The sequence below is a fragment of the Primulina tabacum genome, chromosome 7 (genome assembly GCF_025594145.1).
Source record: "Primulina tabacum isolate GXHZ01 chromosome 7, ASM2559414v2, whole genome shotgun sequence".
NCBI classification, from domain to species: Eukaryota; Viridiplantae; Streptophyta; class Magnoliopsida; order Lamiales; family Gesneriaceae; genus Primulina; species Primulina tabacum.
In genome coordinates, this window is record NC_134556.1 from 7,447,032 (window position 1) to 7,467,970 (window position 20,939).

Genomic DNA, 20,939 nt, shown 5'->3' on the forward strand with positions numbered 1-20,939 from the left:
ACGGCCGATCTATGTATGGTAGAAGAAAAGGTTCCATCAGAACAATTAATCATTTGAATCTTTTTATACCTGTTTCTAGTCTTCAATACTTTAAAAATATATCACTAGAAGTAGCTTTGAAGTTTATAATTTTTGGACTTACAAACTATTTTTTTTATATGTTTATGAGTAATATATTCGTATTTATATAAATAAAATATGAAGTAAATAAATAAATAAAAATTATGATGTTATTTTTGGTATAATATTTTGTAAATTATTATGAACATTGAAATTACATACTCTTATTAAGACATAAGACGAGTCCAAAGATTTTCTATATGCTTATTACTCTAGTATTTTATGTCACCAAATAAAGTATAAAGTTATGAGCTAATTTTGAGGATAGTCTATATTAAAAATGAATTAGGAAGTATTATACTATACTAATGTTAATCACATTGGTCAATAGGATTAGCTTGAAATTTGGATTCTCACACTCATCTATAGTAAGTTACTAAGGTGAGGAAATTACTTTTACTGTTCTTCCTATATTTGGCAGTTGGCCTGGAAATTATGGTATGATATTTTATTAAATGATATTTGTCATGTTTTATTGATTTCTTGTGCTTGTGCATAATTATTGTATCTCTTAATTTCGTTGATGCATCACTTCGATGACCACTCCTTCTATCATAATAAATCATCAATCATGTCTATATTCTTCTTACCGATCGAATCTATCATCTTGATCGCATCATAGTCAAATTTATTCTACTTAATTTACTCATTGTTGTTGTTACATAATGATGGAATGCTTCACTGAAAAGTTCTAATTATAATAGCATCACACTAAGTGATTCTTATCGAACTTTCACCAAATAAGGTCTTGGTTAATCAATGAATGAATGAACGAATGATTGACCAAAACGGAGCCCTGGACAATGGACTTTGGTCTGGAAATTGAGTCCATTGAACAACGTGACTTTGGTCCGGGTATATTAGTTCACTTGGCTCGATATTCTTGCTAATCATATTTTCTATCTTGTGCATTCATATAGTCGGATACTCGCTCTATTGTTTATTATATCATTCTGTTAAATTTAACATCATATTGATTATTATTTAATTCTCACCGAGTCCTTAAAGACTTAACCTATCTATTTTCTTTATCTATTGTAATTTCTAGAGGCAGGTATACCGGAATTGGATAAAGAAGGAAATGTTGGTGAATGATCTAGCAGTGGTTGTCTGAAATATTTATAATAAATCTTTTTTTTTTTTATGTTTTAGTTTGGTCTTGTAATAACTCCATCGAAATTTACTGGTGCTTTGTTCGTTTCGCTTCCGCTAATAAAGTTTAGTAGATTTTTTTTACTGTCTAAAATAATTCAAACGACTATTTCCCCACGAGATATACTTAGGTAAGGTGGCATTTCTCGAGGGCTAAGTTGTAGCGCCCTTACCCGAGCCACTACTAAACAGACTAATAAACATACGACATTAAAGCTTAATAACAACAATTAAACTGCGGAAACCAAATACTTAATCATCTTACAACCCAAACAAAAACAGAACAATAACATCAGTCTTAAACATTAATACAACCATAACGAAAACATAATTCTGAACGAGAAAACGATAAACCACAGAAAACCTCCACTGGATCACCACCGAAAACCCAACTGCTCTAGCCACTGCCCTGGTCGTCCGAACCGTCCAACCTAAGACCTGTCCCGTGGAATGGGGTGCCCAAGATGAAAACAAGGACGTGATCGACAATCGCCCTGATATGATGCATGCGAAATGCAATATGCTCGGATATCAAGGATCAAGTCAAGAATCTCATGCTCAGTCTAAAGACGCCTGAGTGTGTAGTATCTGATATGCCCTAGGCATGTTTTGGCTCCCACACTCATCATCAAGACGTGTACCTACAATGTCCAGGTCATCAGAGCCCGTGGGTCCAGTCGGACAATGTAGCTCTCGATGCCCCATCGTCCACAATACAGAATAGGGCTGAGCGGCCCCAAAAAACGAGGTATATCTCAAAAGATATTAGGCTCAACATGATATGTCATGCATAATATGACATAGCAGTAAAACATGTATCATGCAATAGATAAATATGCAGTATATAAGTGTGTATACTACGCTTGGATATCTCAGTCAGTACATCACGTAACTCACTAAAGCAATCTGACAGAAAGCTCTGAACCTAGATAATACCAACATAATGAAATTACTATCAAACCAGATCAAACATTCTACAAGTTCTCCCTAATGATCCTTAAATCACTATCTAAGGATTTAGCATTATACCTGCATCTGTCGTCAGCCCGCTGATGATGTCTCGATCTCAGTTCACCGACCCTCCTCGAGTCGACACTAGCTCCGAAACTTCCCAACACCAAAGTGCCCTAGAAACTGGCTAGAAAACCTAAGATACAACTAGAACTCTCTCTGAAGAATGCGGTGAAGGAAACAAAAGAACCGGCTTCCATTTATAGGCTTCATTCGCACTATTTCAGAAAATCCGAATCAATCTTATCTGCCACTTGTCAGCATCTCATTTTTCTAGTTGGATTTCTCGAGATAATGTAATCTGAAGTAGATTGGGTTATCCCTTTTTAAATTCGGTAGGTCCCAACAGCTTGATTCCGATTTATCAATTCCTTAATAATACTTAATTAACAACTCATTAATTATCTCTTAATTAATACTTCATTCAACACAAGGATTCGGGTCATTACATAAGTCCTGAGTTGAGGTGTCACAGAGGTGGTATCAGAGCCAAACATGCTAGGATAGGTTACCTAGAAATGTAAAATACAATTAATTATAATTTTTCTAATATCTGCTCATCACTAATAATTGTTTCCATAATTTTATTTATTTATCACAGGATGTCTGACTCTACCAGTAGCCAGGGAGGTCATTTAGACACTATCTATGTTTGTACAGATTCCCCGACCCTGAATTTCACCCCTGGACCTTAGCGTTTAGCCCATTATCCTGACCATGTCACCCTTCAGATTGCTGAGGATCTAGATAGGGTCAGAGCCGACAGAGTGACTGACTGAGCTCTTTTTGAAGAGGAGATTTTTCGTTTGACCCGGGAGAATTAAGACTTACAAAACCAGCTGGCCATTTACAGGTGGCACAATGACACGCTAGGGGCTCCTGATTTTTGTCCCTTATACTTAGAGGATGCCTGGGAGAGACAGATTCCAGCCTATAGGGGAGTCATGGGGCAAGAAGTATACGAGAGAGATAGGATGTTCATGAGTCTATCTGAGATGCATGGGTTTTTTGATCGAGAGCCGAGGCCCTTCATAGAGCATAGTATTTTTCCGAGATTCATTTTGATTACTTACTTACACAGGGTCATGCCATGTTCGAATACGCCATCTATGGGTTAGAGTATGTGTTAGCAGACCTCACAAGCCTTTGACATGGCGCATGACCTAGTACCATTTCTACCCAGCACCTAGCAGCTGACCCACCAGATATCGCATTAGCTGAGCCACCAGTCATTCCATTAGTTGATCCATCAGCTGACCTAGTCATTGATCTACAAGTTGATCCACCCGTTATTCCACCTATGGAGCCGCTAGTCTTGGAGCCCGAGTTGCCTCCCTTGCCATCAGCTTTAGAGGAGGATGCTTGGCTGACAGACCTTGAGTATGAGTCCGACCCAGAGGAGTTTCCTGATGAGCCACTATTGATAGCACAGTTAGAGCCTTTTTGGAGAGAGGACCCTTTACCTCTATTTGGAAATGTTGGTGACGAAGTTATCATAGAGATATCAGACGATGAGGACGCATTCGAAGCCGAGTCGACTGTTACCGCTGAGTAGTAGTACCAGACTATGGCTATTAGTAATATTGTTTTTAATTCTAGAAAAAAAAATTATCCCATTTTGTTTTGCACAATTGATGATATCTCGTTTGAATAGGTCGTAGTAGAAAGATTTGATGTGGTATAACTTTTGTGGCTTGATGATTATTTCTCTATTAGTTATCAGTTTTCTCTATAAATGATGACTACTTCTATGGTATGATAATTACAAGATTGTATGTGTAATTAATTAGCTTAGAAGTTTTATTGCACAAGTTCTTATATTCTTAGAATATTCCTATTATAGCAAATCGATCGCATCTTCAAATGGAAGCAACCAAGCAAGGAGCAAAGAATATCAAAATCATCAGCATAGAGAGGAACACATAGCACAAGAAGAACCTAATCCTCGCCACATGCTCGAGATGATGCAACAATTCTTTCAATATTGCCAGAATCCACAAAGAAACCAGGATGCGGGTGATCAGATCTTCGAACGTTTCCTTCGATTCAATCCTCCTAGGTTCCAAGGGACCCCAGATGCAACCCAAGCTGAGTATTGGCTAACGAAGATCAAGAAGATATTTTTGTTCATAAATACTCTGATGAACAAAAAATAAATTATCTACTTACCAATTCGAGGATACTGCATACAACTGGTGGAGAGTGTTGAAAAACTAAATTTCAGTGATTTGACAAACTAAGCTTCGAAACGTATTTGAATAACTGATCAAAAGCAACGTTCTTAACTGACTCAAATATTTACAACTGTTAGTTGTCTCTAGCTGAAGATTAATGCGAACCAACTAAATATTATACACGTCATCAGTTGAAGCAGAAATCTAACTGACTAATCAATTGGGAACTGATCAGTTGAAACAAATCATTTATGAGTTTTCCAGCAAAGTATCTTTGATCTGATCCCTCAGCTGTACACGTCATCAGTTGAGAACGACAACCGAAAAATAGTACAATAGACTGCAACTAGTAGTGGAACGCCGCATTTCAGAGATTGTAGTGTACGAATGTCAGAGAATATCGACGTGGCAATCAACGGATATAAAGTTTCAAATGATATTTAATATTACCGTTGAGAGTGAAGCCTATAAATAGGTGAAGAGAGCAGATGAGAAAAAAACACGCGAACTACTATTCTATTCAAGCTTGTTGTTACTCTGCTAAAATCACAACTCACATTCAGATATCAAAGCTCACTCTTATCAGATTTATCAGTAGCAATCAAGGCTACCTTTACGAGCTTGTTAGCACCTTGAAATCTTTGTTAGATTTATACTCAAGTTGTGTTATATTCAGTCGCACTGTAAAAGCTTTTATGAACTAAGAGTTTCAGTTTGGCAGTGTTAAGTCCAAACTGAAGTGGGCCAGTACAATGTTTGTATTCGATCAAAGTCTTTTAGTGATAATCCTATCATCGTGATAGAAGGGGTGACGTAGGAGTTATTATATTCTCCGAACATCCAGAAACATATCGTGTGTTTTTCATTTCAGTTACTTTCAGTTATTCTATCTTTCAGTCAGTTTACTTCCGCAATTGTTTTTTATTTAAATTGATTGTTATCGACTGACGAGATACCGAGTATCAGTTTGTCACTAAACTGAACCCATTATTCGAAAAGAATACATAATCAGTTTGTGTTTATTCAACCCCCCTTCTAAACACTTATCACCTACTAACCGATCCTTTCAAGTGGTATCAGAGCGGTTATATCTTGTCTAAAGAATATTTCTACTAAAACTACCCATCATGTCTTCCTTCAACAAGTTCCCAATGTTTTCCAGAGAGGACTTCGATGATTGGAAAATCAGGATGCAGGCTCACTTAGCTGCACAAGACAATGATATGTGGTACGTCATCACTGACGGAACAATGAAGATTCTGAAAGCCAACACAGCAGTTGCAATCACAGATGGGACACCTCATAGAATTGAAAAGCCCAGAGATGAGTGGACTGCTGAGGACAAAAGAAAAGCAAATCTGGACAATGTAGCAAATGACATACTGTACAAAACACTGGACAAAGTAACGTTCAGTAAAATCAAGATGTGTAAGACAACCAAAGAGATTTGGGAAAAGCTGATCCAGCTTTGTGAAGGGAATGAACAAACCAAAGAAAATAAACTTTCTGTTGTTGTTCAGAAGTTTGACAATATCAAAATGAGAGCTGGAGAAACGATGCATGAATATGATGAAAGAACCAGCTGTATCATCAATGAACTAAATGCACTTGGAAAAGTGTATACCAACAAAGAAGTTGCATTAAAAGTGATCAGAGGTCTTCCCAAGGAGTGGGACGTAAAGACCATGGCAATGAGGGAATCCAAGGATCTAAACAAGGTTGAGCTTCATGACCTATTTGCTGATCTGAAGGCCTATGAGTTTGAGCTGCAAACTCAAGAAGGAGAACCCTCTGCTCCAGCAGTCACAACTGCCTTTGCTGCTGTTAGAACAGAACCAACTGGTAGTTGGTTCAGTCGAGAAGGTTGCTGATCAGCTAAGCAATGATGCCATGTCATTGTTCATCAAAAAATTCAGAAGATTTATAAGGAAAAATCAGATGAACTTCCAGAGGCATTATCAGAAAAACAATTCTAAAGAGGAATCAAATGCTTGCTACAACTGTGGCAAACCCGGCCACTTCATAGCTGATTGTACCAAACCCAAGAAGGACAGTCAAGGCTCGACTGAAAGAAAGAAGAAGTCATATGAGCACAAGAGGAGACCAAGGATGATAAGAAATCTTTCAGGAAGAAGCATGAGGTATTCTTAGTTGAAGAGAGTAAATCAAAATGGGCAGAAACTGACAGCGAAGAGTCAGTGGCAGAAACCTCATGCAGTTCCAGTGATAGTGAAGAGGAAGTGAAGTGTCTAATGGCTGGTATACAGATGTGGAGTCAAGCAGTCAACAGGTATTTGACTTCACCTCAACTGATTTCACTAGAGAAGAACTCATTTCAACTCTTCATGACATGGTTAACGAGTACCACAAGCTTGCCTTATCTTTTGAAAAGGCCAGAGCAAAGCAAAATGATTCCATAGACAATAAAACTACAACTGATGCATCAGTTGATGTGTTGAGTCTTAAAGGGGAAAATGCTGAGCTCAATGCTGAAAGAAGCAGGAATCAATCAATTATTCAAAAGTTGATGCTTGAAAATTCAAAGCAAACTGAGCTTATTCAGGTTTGGAACAAATCATCTGTTGCATTAACTGATATACAGAACTCACAGAAATCAGTTACTGATAAAACTGGTTTAGGATTCAGTAACGAAGATGAAATGTCTTCCAATGATACTCGACCAAAGCTGAATATGGATAAAAAGAAATACATTCACTTTTTCAAATCAGCTATGGTACAAGAACAAACATAGCCAAGTAAACTGGTTGAACAGCCTACTGAAAGTACAAACAAGGCTAAAAGATATGGTATTGGTTATAGCCCAAAAGTTTTAACTGACTCACGCAGTCAGTCGTCAAAAAGATTCAGCAGGAATTATTCAAATGGCTACTCCAATTACTATAACAACAAGCCAGTTCAGAAAAGATATCGGCCGAACAATCAGTTGAACAGAGCCAAATCACATGTTGTCTCATTTGCACACTACACACCAAGCACACACAAATCAAGAAAGACCATCTGGAATACAACAACTGGACAGTCAGTTAGACTAATCCAAGTCTGGATTCTTAAAGGACTAATCAATTTTGGACCCAAATAGAAAAGTGTACCAATATTATATTTTGTGTGTGATTGCAGGTAACAAGTACAAGCAAGGAATCTATCTGGTACTTGGATAGTGGATGCTCACGACATATGACAGGAGATGCAAATTTGCTATCTCAACTGATCAAGTACACTGGTCCAAACATCAGTTTCGAAGATAATTCCACAGATAAAACTGTGGGTAAGGGTAAGCTTATCCATGGTAACTTCCTTATTAATGATGATTTATTAGTTGAGAATCTTAAGTATAATCTGATTAGCATTAGTCAGTCATGCGATAATGGATTCTCAGTTCAGTTTGACAAACACTCTTGTTCAGTCAAAGATTCAACTGATGAGGTCATACTAACTGGAAAACGGTGTGGAAACACTTACAAAGTCAGTTGGAATGATGAACCTTATGCACCAGTATGTTTTATCGCTTCAAAATCTTCTAAAAACTGGTTGTGGCATAAGAGATTAAACCACCTGAACTTCAAATCTATTGCATATTTGAGTAATCACGATCTTGTCACTGGTTTGCCCAAAATGGACTTTACCAAAGATAAAAAGTTTCTCAGCATGTCAGTTTGGTAAACAAGTTAAATCTTGTTTTAAAAACAAGGGTCGCAAATCTTCTTCCCGATGCTTAGAGCTGTTACATATGGATCTATTTGGTCCAATACCAATCATGAGCTTAGGGGGAATGAAATACACCTTGGTGGTTGTAGATGATTTTTCAAGATTTACTTGGGTTATTTTTCTCAAATCTAAAGACCAAACTGCTGCTCAACTGATCAAGTTTTTCAAAAGAATATTAAATTAGAAATCAGTTGGAATTGATAGAATCAGATCCGATCGAGGAACTGAATTCATCAATCAAATTCTTTCAAATTTTTTAGAAAATGTTGGAATTAAGCATGAGCTCTCAGCAGCTAGAACTCCTCAGTAAAATGGTGTAGCTAAGAGGAGAAATCGAACGCTTAAAGAAGCTGCTATAACAATGCTTGCTGATTCTGGTGTTTCTCAAAGGTTTTGGGCAGAGGCAGTAAACACTGCGTTTTATACTCAGAACAGATCAATTATTAATAAAAATCATTTGAAAACACCTTATGAGATCTGGCATGGACGAAAAAGTGTGGTTTCCTACTTCAAAATATTCTGCTGCAGATGTTTTATTCTTGACAATGACAAAAATCATTTAAAAGCCTTTGATGCTAAATCTGCAGAAGGAATATTTTTAGGATATTCTTCAGTTATCAAAGCTTATAGAGTCTTTAACAAGAGCACTCTAAATGTTGAAGAGTCTATACATGTTTTCGATGAAACTGTACTAATTGATAAGCCAACTGATCTAGTTGAGCGATTTACAGATATCAGTTTGGAGGATGATCATGAAGAAGAAAATCATATCAATCGAAACATCCTTCAAACACTGAACCTGAAATTGTGGATCAATCAGTTGAACATGAAGTTGTTCCTAATAATCAGTTGGAAGAGCCTATTGAGAATAATAAATTACCAACTGATGCAGCAACTGAAACTGAAAACATTCAGTTGCCTACTGAAGAAATTGCTGATACAGAAGCAACAAAAGCTGAACTCAGATGGAAGAAATCACATCCTCTAGAATTGGTGATAGGTAATCCATCTGACCCGATAAGAACAAGAAATCAAATGCTCAATCTATTTATTCATTCAGCTTTTGTATCGCAAATGGAACCAAAGAAAACTGATGAAGCTCTTGCTGATCCAAACTGGACAAATGCAATGCAAGAAGAGCTAAAACAGTTTACCCATAACAATGTCTGGAACTTAGTTCCAAGACCAGTTTCAAAAACTGTTATAGTTACAAAATGGATGTACAGGAATAAACTGAATGAAGATGGTTCAGTTGTGCGCAACAAGGCGAGACTGGTAGAACAAGGATATAGGCAAGAATAAGGAATTGATTACGATGAAACATATGCAAAAGTTGCAAGACGGGAAGCTATCAGAATATTCCTTGCCTATGCATCATTCAAGAACTTCAAAGTCTACCAGATGGATGTAATGAGTGCATTCCTAAATGGCCAGTTGCAAGAGGAAGTCTATGTTGAACAACCTCCAGGTTTTGTCAGTCATCATTTTCCTGATCATGTCTACCATTTGAACAAAGCCTTATATGGTCTTAAACAAGCTCCAAGAGCTTGGTATGAAACTCTTTCAAAATTTCTAACTGATCACGATTTTTCTGTTGGATCAGTTGATAAGACATTGTTCAAATTTTCAAAGAATGATCATATTTTACTCATTCAAATTTATGTTGATGATATCATATTTGGGTCAACTAACCCCAAATTATGCGAGAAATTTTCTAAGTTGATGCAGGAAAAATTTGAAATGAGCATTATGGGTGAACTGACATTCTTTCTTGGACTACAAGTGAAGTAACTGGAGACATGCACTTTTATTAGTCAAACAAAATACACGAAGGAGTTGCTGAAGAAATTTGGCATGGAATCGTGTTCAGCTGCAAGTACTCCTATGAGCTCATCAGTAAAACTGGACACTGATCAAGGGGCAATATCAGTTGAGACGACACTTTACAGAGGTCTAATAGGTTCATTATTGTACCTAACAGCTAGTCGTCCTGATATTGTATTTGCTGTATGTATGTGTGCTAGATTTCAGGCAAATCCTATGCAATCACATTTTTCAGCTGCCAAGCGTATCTTAAAATATCTTAAGGGCACACAAAATGTTGGGTTATGGTATTCTAAAGTCTCATCTTTCAATTTAGTTGGATATTCAGATGCAGAATATGCAGGATGTAAGCTTGATCGTAAAAGTACAAGTGGATCATGTCAGTTTCTAGGAGACAGACTGATCTATTGGTTCAGCAAGAAGCAAACATCCATATCAACTTCCACAACTGAAGCAGAATATCTTACTGCTGGAAGCTGCTGTGCACAAATGCTCTGGGTTTAGCAACAACTGAGAGATTATGGAGTTGACGCTAAAGAATCGTCCATATTTTGTCGCTAAAGAATCGTCCATATTTTGTGACAATACAAGCACAATTGCTATTACCTACAATCCAGTTCTTCACTCCAAGACCAAGCACATAGATGTCAAACATCACTTCATCAGAGATCATGCCTTGAAGAAGGACATACGACTGGAATATGTCTCAACTGAACAGCAAGCAGCTGATATCTTCACCAAACCATTGCCCGAAACTAAGTTTTCTCACTTTCGCAATATACTTGGATTAATTGATTTATCCTAATCAGTTTTACTGTTGATATCAATTGTTAATCAATTTGTGTCATCTGTCAGTTCTATTGTCATTTACTATTCATTCAGTTTGTTTTTCATCCATGTGAATTTCAACTGATGTCAGTTAACTTTTTGGCAGTTATTATGTTCAATTTGTTTTATCCATTTAAATTTCAACTGATGTCAGTTAATCATTTGTCAGTTAATTTTTTATCAGTTATTTTTTCAGTTCGTGATTTACTTGTCAACTAATGAAGTTAAATAATGCATGAAAACAAAAGACAAAGATAAACTGAAATAATCATTTTATTCACTTGAAGAAATTGGTGCGAATTACATCGTACTACTCTTCCTGAACAAAAGACATCCACTTGGTCATCCAATGGTTTAAATCACCGTTGGAAGTCTTCAGGAAGCTATTGGAGTCAGCTATACGCTCAAGGATTCTCATTTCCTTGTAGAGAATCATCTGGTAGACATTATCACCTTCGAAGATTTCCACTATACCAGCAACGTGAAAACCTTCCCAATATTTCTCCAGTTTTTCCACCAGTTTGGGGGTGGTAGCCATCTCATTCTCCCAGAGAAACTGGAGTCCTTGCAGCTCTTCGCTTAAGCGAAGGGTTTTATGGAAGACTTCATCTTCCATCTCAGCCTTTCGTTTTTCCACAGCTGCGCTCATGAAGTCTTCTGTCATATCTGGAGTCTTTGAGCTACCTGTACCTGCCATCTTAGCTGCTGAATATTACTTGCTGATATGTTTAAGACTAACTGAGCTACTCTTATTTATAGCACAGGGACGAGGAAGATGAAAGGACAAAGTCATTACAGCAGACGATTGACCTTCTAAACATAAGATTTTATTTAATTCGTCTTGCTTCAACTTCTCGTAATCTTTATATGCATTTATTACGGGGGAATATTGGTTTAAATGTTAACTGAGAAGACAACATTTAGTAAATTCTCAACTGAAAAGACACAGTTTCACAACTGATCGTTCAGCTGATTATTTTACTAATCTTCTCACATAAGTTAACAAATTAACCATTTTTATTCCAAATTCAGTGATGTGACTGATTATCAAGCATTAAATGCTATCTTTCAGCAAATGATAAGTTTAAACCTGGACCCCTTTTAATCCATGTATTTTTTTAACACGATTTCAACAAACGTACACACGTACACACGTCTTTTATTCAGAATTTCTTGGACTCACACGTGTCCAATAATTTGAACAGTGACATACATTAGTACTTTACCCGCTCCATTTCAGTTCTTCTTCCTTACGCTTACTAAAAATTCTCAGAGCAAAAGCAAATTCAAGTTTTCTTTTTCGTAGGAAATCATTCACTTCAAATGGCAAATCAAATTCCCGCTCACATGTTGAATGCAATGGCTATCAACTTTGGATCAGTTCTATCAGTTGGAGAAGCCGATGTCAAAAATGTATTTCTGAAGCTAGAATCAGCTGGACTGAGGACATTTTTGGGGCAATCTTCACAAGAGATCTACCCGAAGGAACTTCAAGACTTCTACTCCAATGGAAAGATCAATTCTGATGGAAGCATCGTTTCTACTATCAATGGTCAGTTGTTGATCATCTCTGAAGATTCTTTTGGAGAAATGTTCTTGTTACCTTCTGATGGACTGGCACATCTTGCTGAGGTCAAAGCATCTGACGTTGAAGAGATGCAAACCATCCTCTCTGCTGATGGAAGGAAAATCAAGGTTTTCGATCCAAAGAAGGAACTAAAGCATGAAGTTCAGTTGCTGGCCGATATAGTAGCCAAGGGGCTATTGGCGAAGGCAGGATCTTTTGCTGCACTTACTTTGGAGAAATTTCAAGCCATCACTGTTATCATGGCTGGACGAAGACTTAAATGGAAACACCTTATCTTCAACATTCTGAAGAACATGTTTCAATCCTCCAAGCAATCCAAAGGATTTGCTATTCAACTGAGCTACTTGATGAAAGTCAAAGGGTTGGTGGCTGATGATTCAGAGAGATCATCAAAGTTCAAAGTTTTCAATGCCAAAAATGTTCAGCCACCAAAGACTAAGCTGGAAATCTCTCCTGATCAGTTTGTGAAGATCAAGAAGGAGATTTGGACTCAGCAGGATGCTCCCAAGTCAGTTAAAAAGGCCAAGACTCTGGCACAACTGAAGACTACCAAGAGAAAACTGATCGTCAGTGGATCAGATTTTGAGGAAACACCCTTTCAACTGATTACTAAGAAGCAAAGGACTCAGAAGACAAAACTAGTGCCTACGTTGGCATCTATCCCATCTGAGAGATTGAAGCCATCAGATGCTCAACAGCCTATTCAGGCTATTCCTTGAAAGATATTCCAGCTGATAAGAGGAAGGAGTCAGCAAAAGCTTCAGCTCCTTTGATCCAAATCAAACGACCTTCAATTCTTGCTCCTGCTCTACACAAGGGAATTGAAATTCAGGAACGAGTGGACACTACTAACTCTGGACTAAACATTCCACATATTCTTACTGATGAGAAAGGAAAAGTCAAGTTGATTGAAGAGCCAAGGCCATCCAATGCTATTCAGACTCATATTGACCTTATATGGGAACAAGTCAATCCTTTTGTTGAATCAAAACTGAACGTTTTTGAAGCTTGGAAGAGATTCAGAAAGCACACATTTGCCAAACAGCTGAAAAAGAAGTCAAAGTTGAATACATTTATCAAGCTGGAGGCAACTGTTCTTAGAATGGTCAAGGCTGCTACAATAGTTCAGGCTTTGGGGCAAAAAAACTAATTCTTTGATCAAATCAGAGCCAAGAAGTTGGGCCAACTGATTGAAAAGCTCAAAGCCAACCATATTCCCACAAGTCCAACTGCCTACAATGATCGAGCTGTGCTCACGCAGCTGGACAATGATCTTATTGCTCTGCAATCGCAGAAAATTTTTTAGGAAATGGACCAAGAGCTAATCAATCATGAAGGCACTTCAGAAGATGATTCGCCTTCTCAGCACAGAGAGCCATCCCCTGTACAAGCTGTTGCTACAACTGAAGAGCCAGTTCAGGAAGTGCCACCGTCTTCTGCTGCTGATCATCAAATATATTTAGAAGCTGACTTGACACTCGCAAATATTGATGAAATCATTCAGTCAGTGGTAGAATAATTTCAAGCAAATGTGCCTTCCAAAAAATCAATTGATCTCCCAACTGATCAAGCAGCTACAGATGCTCTTATCCCTATCTTTGCAGAACAAGAGGTTCAAAATGATGTGCCTATTCAATCAAATGTTGAGCCAACTGAAGAAAATTTTGTCACTGAGGAAGCTCAGTTGCATGATGAAAAACCGCAGCAAGATTCAGTTGACCAACAGTCAGAACCATCAGTCACTGACCCTTCAACTGAAACTACCGCAGATCCGCAACTGAATCAGCAGGGAAGTCCATCTACTGCTCCTAATCAATCTTCTTCTTCTCCAGTTCAACAAGAAGTCAATGTGGAAGACGTGCCAGAGATGACACATGAGGTAACAGAGGTTTCTGGCCAAACTTTGGTGATATTTGATTGATCTACCAAGGAATAGGAACCAGGGCCGTCTGGACCAGTATCTCCTCATCCATCATCAGACATGGATTTGGTCCTTGAAGAAATTCAGGACATTCAACTCAACATGTCCAAAATAATGCAAGAAATCAAGGAGATTCAAAGCACTCAGCATTCTCATTCTCTGAAGTTGAACTCCTCCAGTGAATTTAATTCAGGCAAACTGAAATCCATTCAAACAGCTGTGACTTCCATCTCCTTTGCAATCGACGAGCTCAAAAAGAACAGAGGCCTAGCTGAAAGTCTTTCTGTTACTCAAGATTCAATCAGCAAGAGAGTTGAATCCATGGAACTATCTGTTTCAAAGAAAATTGATTTGCTGCCGACTACCGTATTGACTGCTGTCAAAGACATTGCAGCTGATGTTAGAGTTCTATCTCTCAAGGTTGACGTTCTTGACAAAAAGGGGAATCAGCTAGGTTAATGAAAGAATAAGAGAGGATACAGCTGAAGAGACATTCTTTTGTCAGTTATTAGTTGAAGATTATTTTTTTTCTTTGTACAAATATGTACATTAGAAATTATTTTATCTACAATGATGCAAAAAATTATTTTACTTCAAATGATCAGCTTATTTTATTCTGAGTTTTGTCAATCACCAAAAAGGGGGAAATGTTGGAAACTAAATTTCAGTGGTTTGACAAACTAAGCTTCGAAACGTATTTGAATAACTGATCAAAGGCAACGAGCTTAACTGACTCAAATAATTACAACTATTAGTTGTCTCTAGCTGAAGATTAATGCGTACCAGCTAAATATTATACACGTCATCAGTTGAAGCAGGAATCTAACTGACTGATCAGTTGGGAACTGATCAGTTGAAACAAATCAGTTATGAGTTTTCCAGGAAAGTATCTTTCAGCTGATCCCTCAGCTGTACACGTCATCAGTTGAGAATGAAAACAGAAAAATAGTACAACAGACTGCAACTAGTAGTGGAACGCCGCATTTCAGAGATTGTAGTGTACGAATGTCAGAGGATATCGACGTGGCAATCAACGGATATAAAGTTTCAAATGAAATTTAATATTACTGTTGAGAGGGAAGCCTATAAATAGGTGAAGAGAACAGCTGAGAAAAAAACACGAGAACTACTATTCTATTCAAGCTTGCTGTTACTCTGCTAAAATCACAAATGACATTCAGATATCAAAGCTCACTCTTATCAGATTTATCAGTAGCAGTCAAGGCTAACTTTACGAGCTTGTTAGCACCTTGAAATCTTTGTTTGATTTATACTCAAGTTGTGTTATATTCAGTCGCAATGTAAAAGCTTTTGTGAACTAAGAGTTTCAGTTTGGCAGTGTTAAGTCCAAATTGAAGTGGGTCAATACAACGTTTGTATTCGATCAAAGTCTTTTAGTGATAATCATATCTTCGTGATAAAAGGGGTGACGTAGGAGTTATTCTATTCTCCGAACATCCAGAAACATATAGTGTGTTTTTCATTTCAGTTACTTTCAGTTATTCTATCTTTCAGTCAGTTTACTTCCACAACTGTTTTTCAGTTAAACTGATTGTTATCGAATGACGAGATACCTAGTGTCAGTTTGTCACTAAACTGAACCCATTATTCGAAAAGAATACATAATTAGTAAGTGTTTATTCAACCCCCCCTTCTAAACACTTATCACCTACTAACCGATCCTTTCAGAGAGTCATAGATCAATCAGTAGAGCTGAAATAATACTCTCAGGACATGGGAGAACTTCACAAGAGAATTCGAAGGAAAATATATCACCCAAGTTGTGTGAAACACTCGAGAAAGGGAGTTTATGGACCTGGTTCAAGGATCTATGACAGTAGCGCAGTACGATGCTGAGTTTCACCGCTTAATCCACTATGCCCCTCAATTCATGGAAGACAAACCAAGGAAGACGAGAAAGTTCGTAGAAGGGTTAAAATCTAGAGATCCGCTGGTCAACGCTATTCTCTGAAGTAAAATATTATAATATCGCAGTCAACCAGGCTCTACGAGTGGAATTAGAAATCAAAACACTCCTTAAGAGAGAAGAAGAAGAAAAAAGATCTCGTAACCCCAATTTCCCCGAAAAGAACCAAAAGAAGAGGAGATATTGAACGAGATTCAGCATGGCAAGAAAGAAAGACCATCAAAACAAAATTTTCGAGAAGGAACAAACAAGCAAAGATGCGGATACTGTGGGTTAGCTAATCACAATGAAGACAAATGCTGGAGAAAGAATGTGAAATGCTTGGTTTGTGGAAGTGATCAACACCGTATTCAAGAATGTCCATAAAAACATCGGCCTTTACCAGCTCCAACTGCTCAAAAACGGAAAATTCCAGCCATAGTTTTTGCACTCACAGGAAATGAAGACGATATTGATCCCACTGCTGTAGTTGAAGGTACAATTCTTCTGTTTTCAAAAACTGGAAAATTTTAATTTATTTGATCTTGGTGCGACACACTCCTTTGTTTCTAGCACTTTTGTTCACCATCTAGAGACACCATCTGTAAAGCTACCATATATTCTGGAAGTTAGTTCGCCAATGGGAGATTAAGTTACTTAGTGAAGTTCTTTACAAAGACTGTCCTCTAGAAATTGATGGGGAAACATATATGGCTGATTTAATTGAGCTCCCTATACAAGGTTACGATGTCATTTTAGGGATGGACTAGTTGTTTAGACACCTAGCGCAATTAGTTTGTTATTCCAAAAAAGTAACACTCTCAAATTTGGGGGAAACGCGAAATTTGGAAACCACAAGGTGGAGTCTTTTTCCGTAACACCAAAAGTTGCCAAGAAGCTCAGGCTATCATTAAAATAGGAGGGAAGGGAATTCTAGCGTATCTAATCAATAAGCCACATGATCAACTTAAGGCAGTGTTCTAAATGGCGGTCTAGGCGGTAGGCGACCCTCGACCGCACCGCCTATGCATGAGGCGGGTGTTTTAGGCGGCCTAAGCTATACGGCTTCGAGGCGGCGAATAGGCGGGTCTAGGCGGTGAGCAGGCGGGTGAGGCGGCGAGCAGGCAGGCGAGACAGTAGTCAACAATTTTAAAAACCTAGTCAACAATTTTAAAACCAAGTCAATTTGAAGGGGTAAATATTGAGAACTAATTCATAAATTATGTTATCTATCATTTTTTCTGACAATGGTTTTAAATTTTTAGATACATACTAAGAAGAGGAATAGGCTTGAGACATCAAGATTGAATGATCTTGTATGTCAAATTCAATGCTAATCTTTTGAAGAAGAAGAGTAAAAGAGAAATGGGCGGAGATTTGCTTCTATCCTCTCAAGGTAGTGAAGCTCAAGGTTGGCTTGTCGATGATGGTGATGAAGATGAGGTTGAGCCGGGTTCAGGACCTACTTGGAGAATGGTAGCGGAGGCCTTGGGAGCGGATAAAGTGCTAAATCCAAGGAGGAGTGCAAGGAACATCCCCATTAGAGAACTTGATGAAGATATAGAAACATCAGAGGAGGAGAATGAAGAAAATGTTGATTTTGAGTCTGATGGTGAGAGGATCATGGATGTAGTAGATGGTGCATATGTATATGATTTGGAAAATTAGTTATGTTTAGTATACTACTTGTTCTAATGATGGATAATTGATTGAAACTTTGAAATTTTTAAATTTACTTTTTTGTTATAAAAAAATTATATTACTTCGTTAGCATAATAGCATCAATATGATGATGAATATTTATTAATTGCACATTATCTAGATGATATTATATTTTGTGCTTAAACATTATTTAATTGCACATTTTACATAAAAATGATTATATTGCATGATTATCTATAAAAAAAATTATTTAAAAAATTCAACTTCCTGGGCACCGCCTAGGCGGCCGAGGCGGTAGGCGGTCACCGACCGCCCTGCCACTACCTCCCGCCATTTACAACCTTGACTTAAGGTATCTGTAATCTCTGTTGTTGAAAACTTTCCCGAGGTTTTTCCGGAATAAATAAATTCCTTGCCTCCACAAAGAGAGATTGAGTTCTCCATCGAGCTATCACCCGGAGCTATGCCCAAGTCCAAGACCCCATACCGAATGGCACCTGCAAAATTAAAAGAATTAAAGATCCAATTACAAGAGCTTGTTGACAGAAAATACATACAACCTAGCTCATCACCTAGGGGAGCCCCAGTGTTATTTGTGATAAAGAAAGATGGCATCTTAAGACTATGCATTGATTATCGAGATCTAAATAATGTCACTATAAAGAACAAGTATCCACTACCACGTATTGAAGAACTGTTCGATGCTGCTTCAAGGATCCAAAGTTTATTCGAAGTTGGACCTAAGGCAAGGATACTACCAGCTACGGATCCGACAAGAGGATATACCCAAGACTGCTTTTAACTCTCGGTATGGTCACTACGAATTTTTAGTGATGCCGTTTGGATTGACAAATGCGCCAGCTACTTTCATGGATCTGATGCATCGAGTTTTCCAACCCTATTTAGAAAAATTCGTAGTAATTTTCATGGAAGACATCCTTGTTTACTCCAAAAGCAAGGAAGAGCATGCACATCATCTTAGGACAGTTCTCCAAACACTAAAGGAAAATCAATTGTATGCTAAGCTCAGCAAATGTGAGTTCTGGTTGGATAAGGTGACGTTCTTGGCCACATAATTTCCGGGAATGGTCTTGAAGTAGATCCTACTAAGATAGATGCAATAATGCAGTGGAAGCTACCATGCAATGTAACTAAAGTTCAAAGATTTCTTGGCCTAACAGGATACTATCGAAGATTCATCCAAGACTTTGCAAATATTTCAACTCCACTAACCCAACTTACTCGCAAAGATAATATGTTCCAATGGAACCAAAGGTGTGAAGAAATCTTTCATGTACTAAAAATAAATGCTTACTAGCGCCCCAGTCTTAACCCTACCAGAAGGAACAGAAGGGTTCACGGTTTACACTAATGCTTCCAATGAGGGATTGGGCTGTGTATTGATGAAAAATGGGAAGGTCGTTCCCTATGCTTCAAGGAAGTTAAAGATTCATGAGAATAGCTATCCGCATGATTTGGAGTTGGGTGCAATAGTATTTGCTCTAGCAAAATGGCGGCATTATTTATACGGTGCGACCTTTGACATTTATACCGACCACAATAGTTTGAAATACTTATTTACTCAAAAGGAGTTAAATATGAGGCAACGTCGATGGATGGAATTCCTAGAAGATTATGATTTCTCTATACTATACCATCTAGGAAGGCCAACGTGGTGGCAGATGCTTTGAGTAAAGCCAGTATAGCCCATCTTGGAGGAAGAGAAACTAACCAAGTCAAGTCAAAAAACTTGTTACACATATTTTCACGTGGTCATCTAGCAGGACTAAGAGTCGAACCAGAATTCAACACCAGAATCAAGCAAAGTCAGGACATTGATCCTGATGTAATTCAGCTGAAAGAGACCAAAGGAGGGCAAGATTCTGATTTCACCACCAACCCTCAGGGTATATTTTGCTATCGTAAACGGATTTATGTACCCGTCTCATTAAAAGAGAAGTTTTGGAAGAAGCTCATAGATCTTGATTCATCAACCATCCTGGAGGAGCCAAAATGTACCAACACCTAAAACAAAACTTTTGGCAGAAAGGCATTAAATGTAATTGTCTGAATCCTTGTTTTGAATGAAGTATTAATTAAGATATAATTAATGAGTTGTTAAAGTATTATTAAGGAATTGATAAATCGGGATCAAGCTGTTGGGATCTACCGAATTTAAAAAGGGATAACCTGATCTACTTCAAATTACATTATCTCGAGAAATCCAACTAGACAAATGAGATTTTGACACGTGGCAGATAAGATTGATTCGAATTTTATGAAATAGTGCGGATGCAACCTATAATGGAAGCCGATTCTTTTGTTTCCTTCACCGCATTCTTCAGAGAGAGTTCTAGTTGTATCTTAGGTTTTCTAGCCAGTTTCTAGGGCACTTTGGTGTTAGGAAGTTTTGGAGCTAATGTCGACTCGAGGAGGGTCGGTGAACTGAGATCGAGACATCATCAGCAGGCTGACGACGGACGCAGGTATAATTCTAAATCCTTAGATAGTGATTTAAGGATCATTAGGGAGAACTTGTAGCATGTTTGATCTAGTTTGATAGTAATTTCATTATGTTGGTATTGTCTAGGTTCAGAGCTTTCTGTCAAATTGTTTTAGTGAGGTACGTGATGTACTGACTGAGATATCCAAACGTATTATACACACTTATATGCTGCATATTTATCTGTTGCATGATACATGTTTTACTGCTTTGGCATATTATTCATGACATATCATGTTGAGCCTGATATCTTTTGAGATATACCTCGTTTGTTGGGGCCGCTCAGCCCTATTCTGTATTGTGGACGATGGGGCATCGAGGGCTACAGTGTCTGACGGGACCCGTGGGCTTCTGATGACCTGGACATTGTAGGTCCACATCTTGATTATGAGTGTGGGAGCCAAAATATGCCTAGGGCTGATCAGAGACTACACACTCAGGTGCCTCTAGACTGAGCATGAGATTCTTGACTTGATCCTTGATGATATTCGAGCATATTTCATTTCGCATGCATCATATCAGTT

The 20,939-nt window shown here is 37.9% G+C and overlaps 1 long non-coding RNA gene across 1 annotated transcript; it reads right to left on the minus strand.

The window, feature by feature from the left end:
- Positions 1 to 1,432: 1,432 nt before the first annotated feature.
- On the minus strand, positions 1,433 to 2,728 carry LOC142551091 (uncharacterized). The gene is made up of 3 exons (XR_012821479.1): positions 2,302 to 2,728; positions 2,166 to 2,197; positions 1,433 to 1,710 (listed from the first exon to the last, which is right to left on the minus strand). It is a non-coding gene; the product is annotated as an uncharacterized LOC142551091 (long non-coding RNA).
- Between the last annotated feature and the right edge of the window lie 18,211 nt (positions 2,729 to 20,939).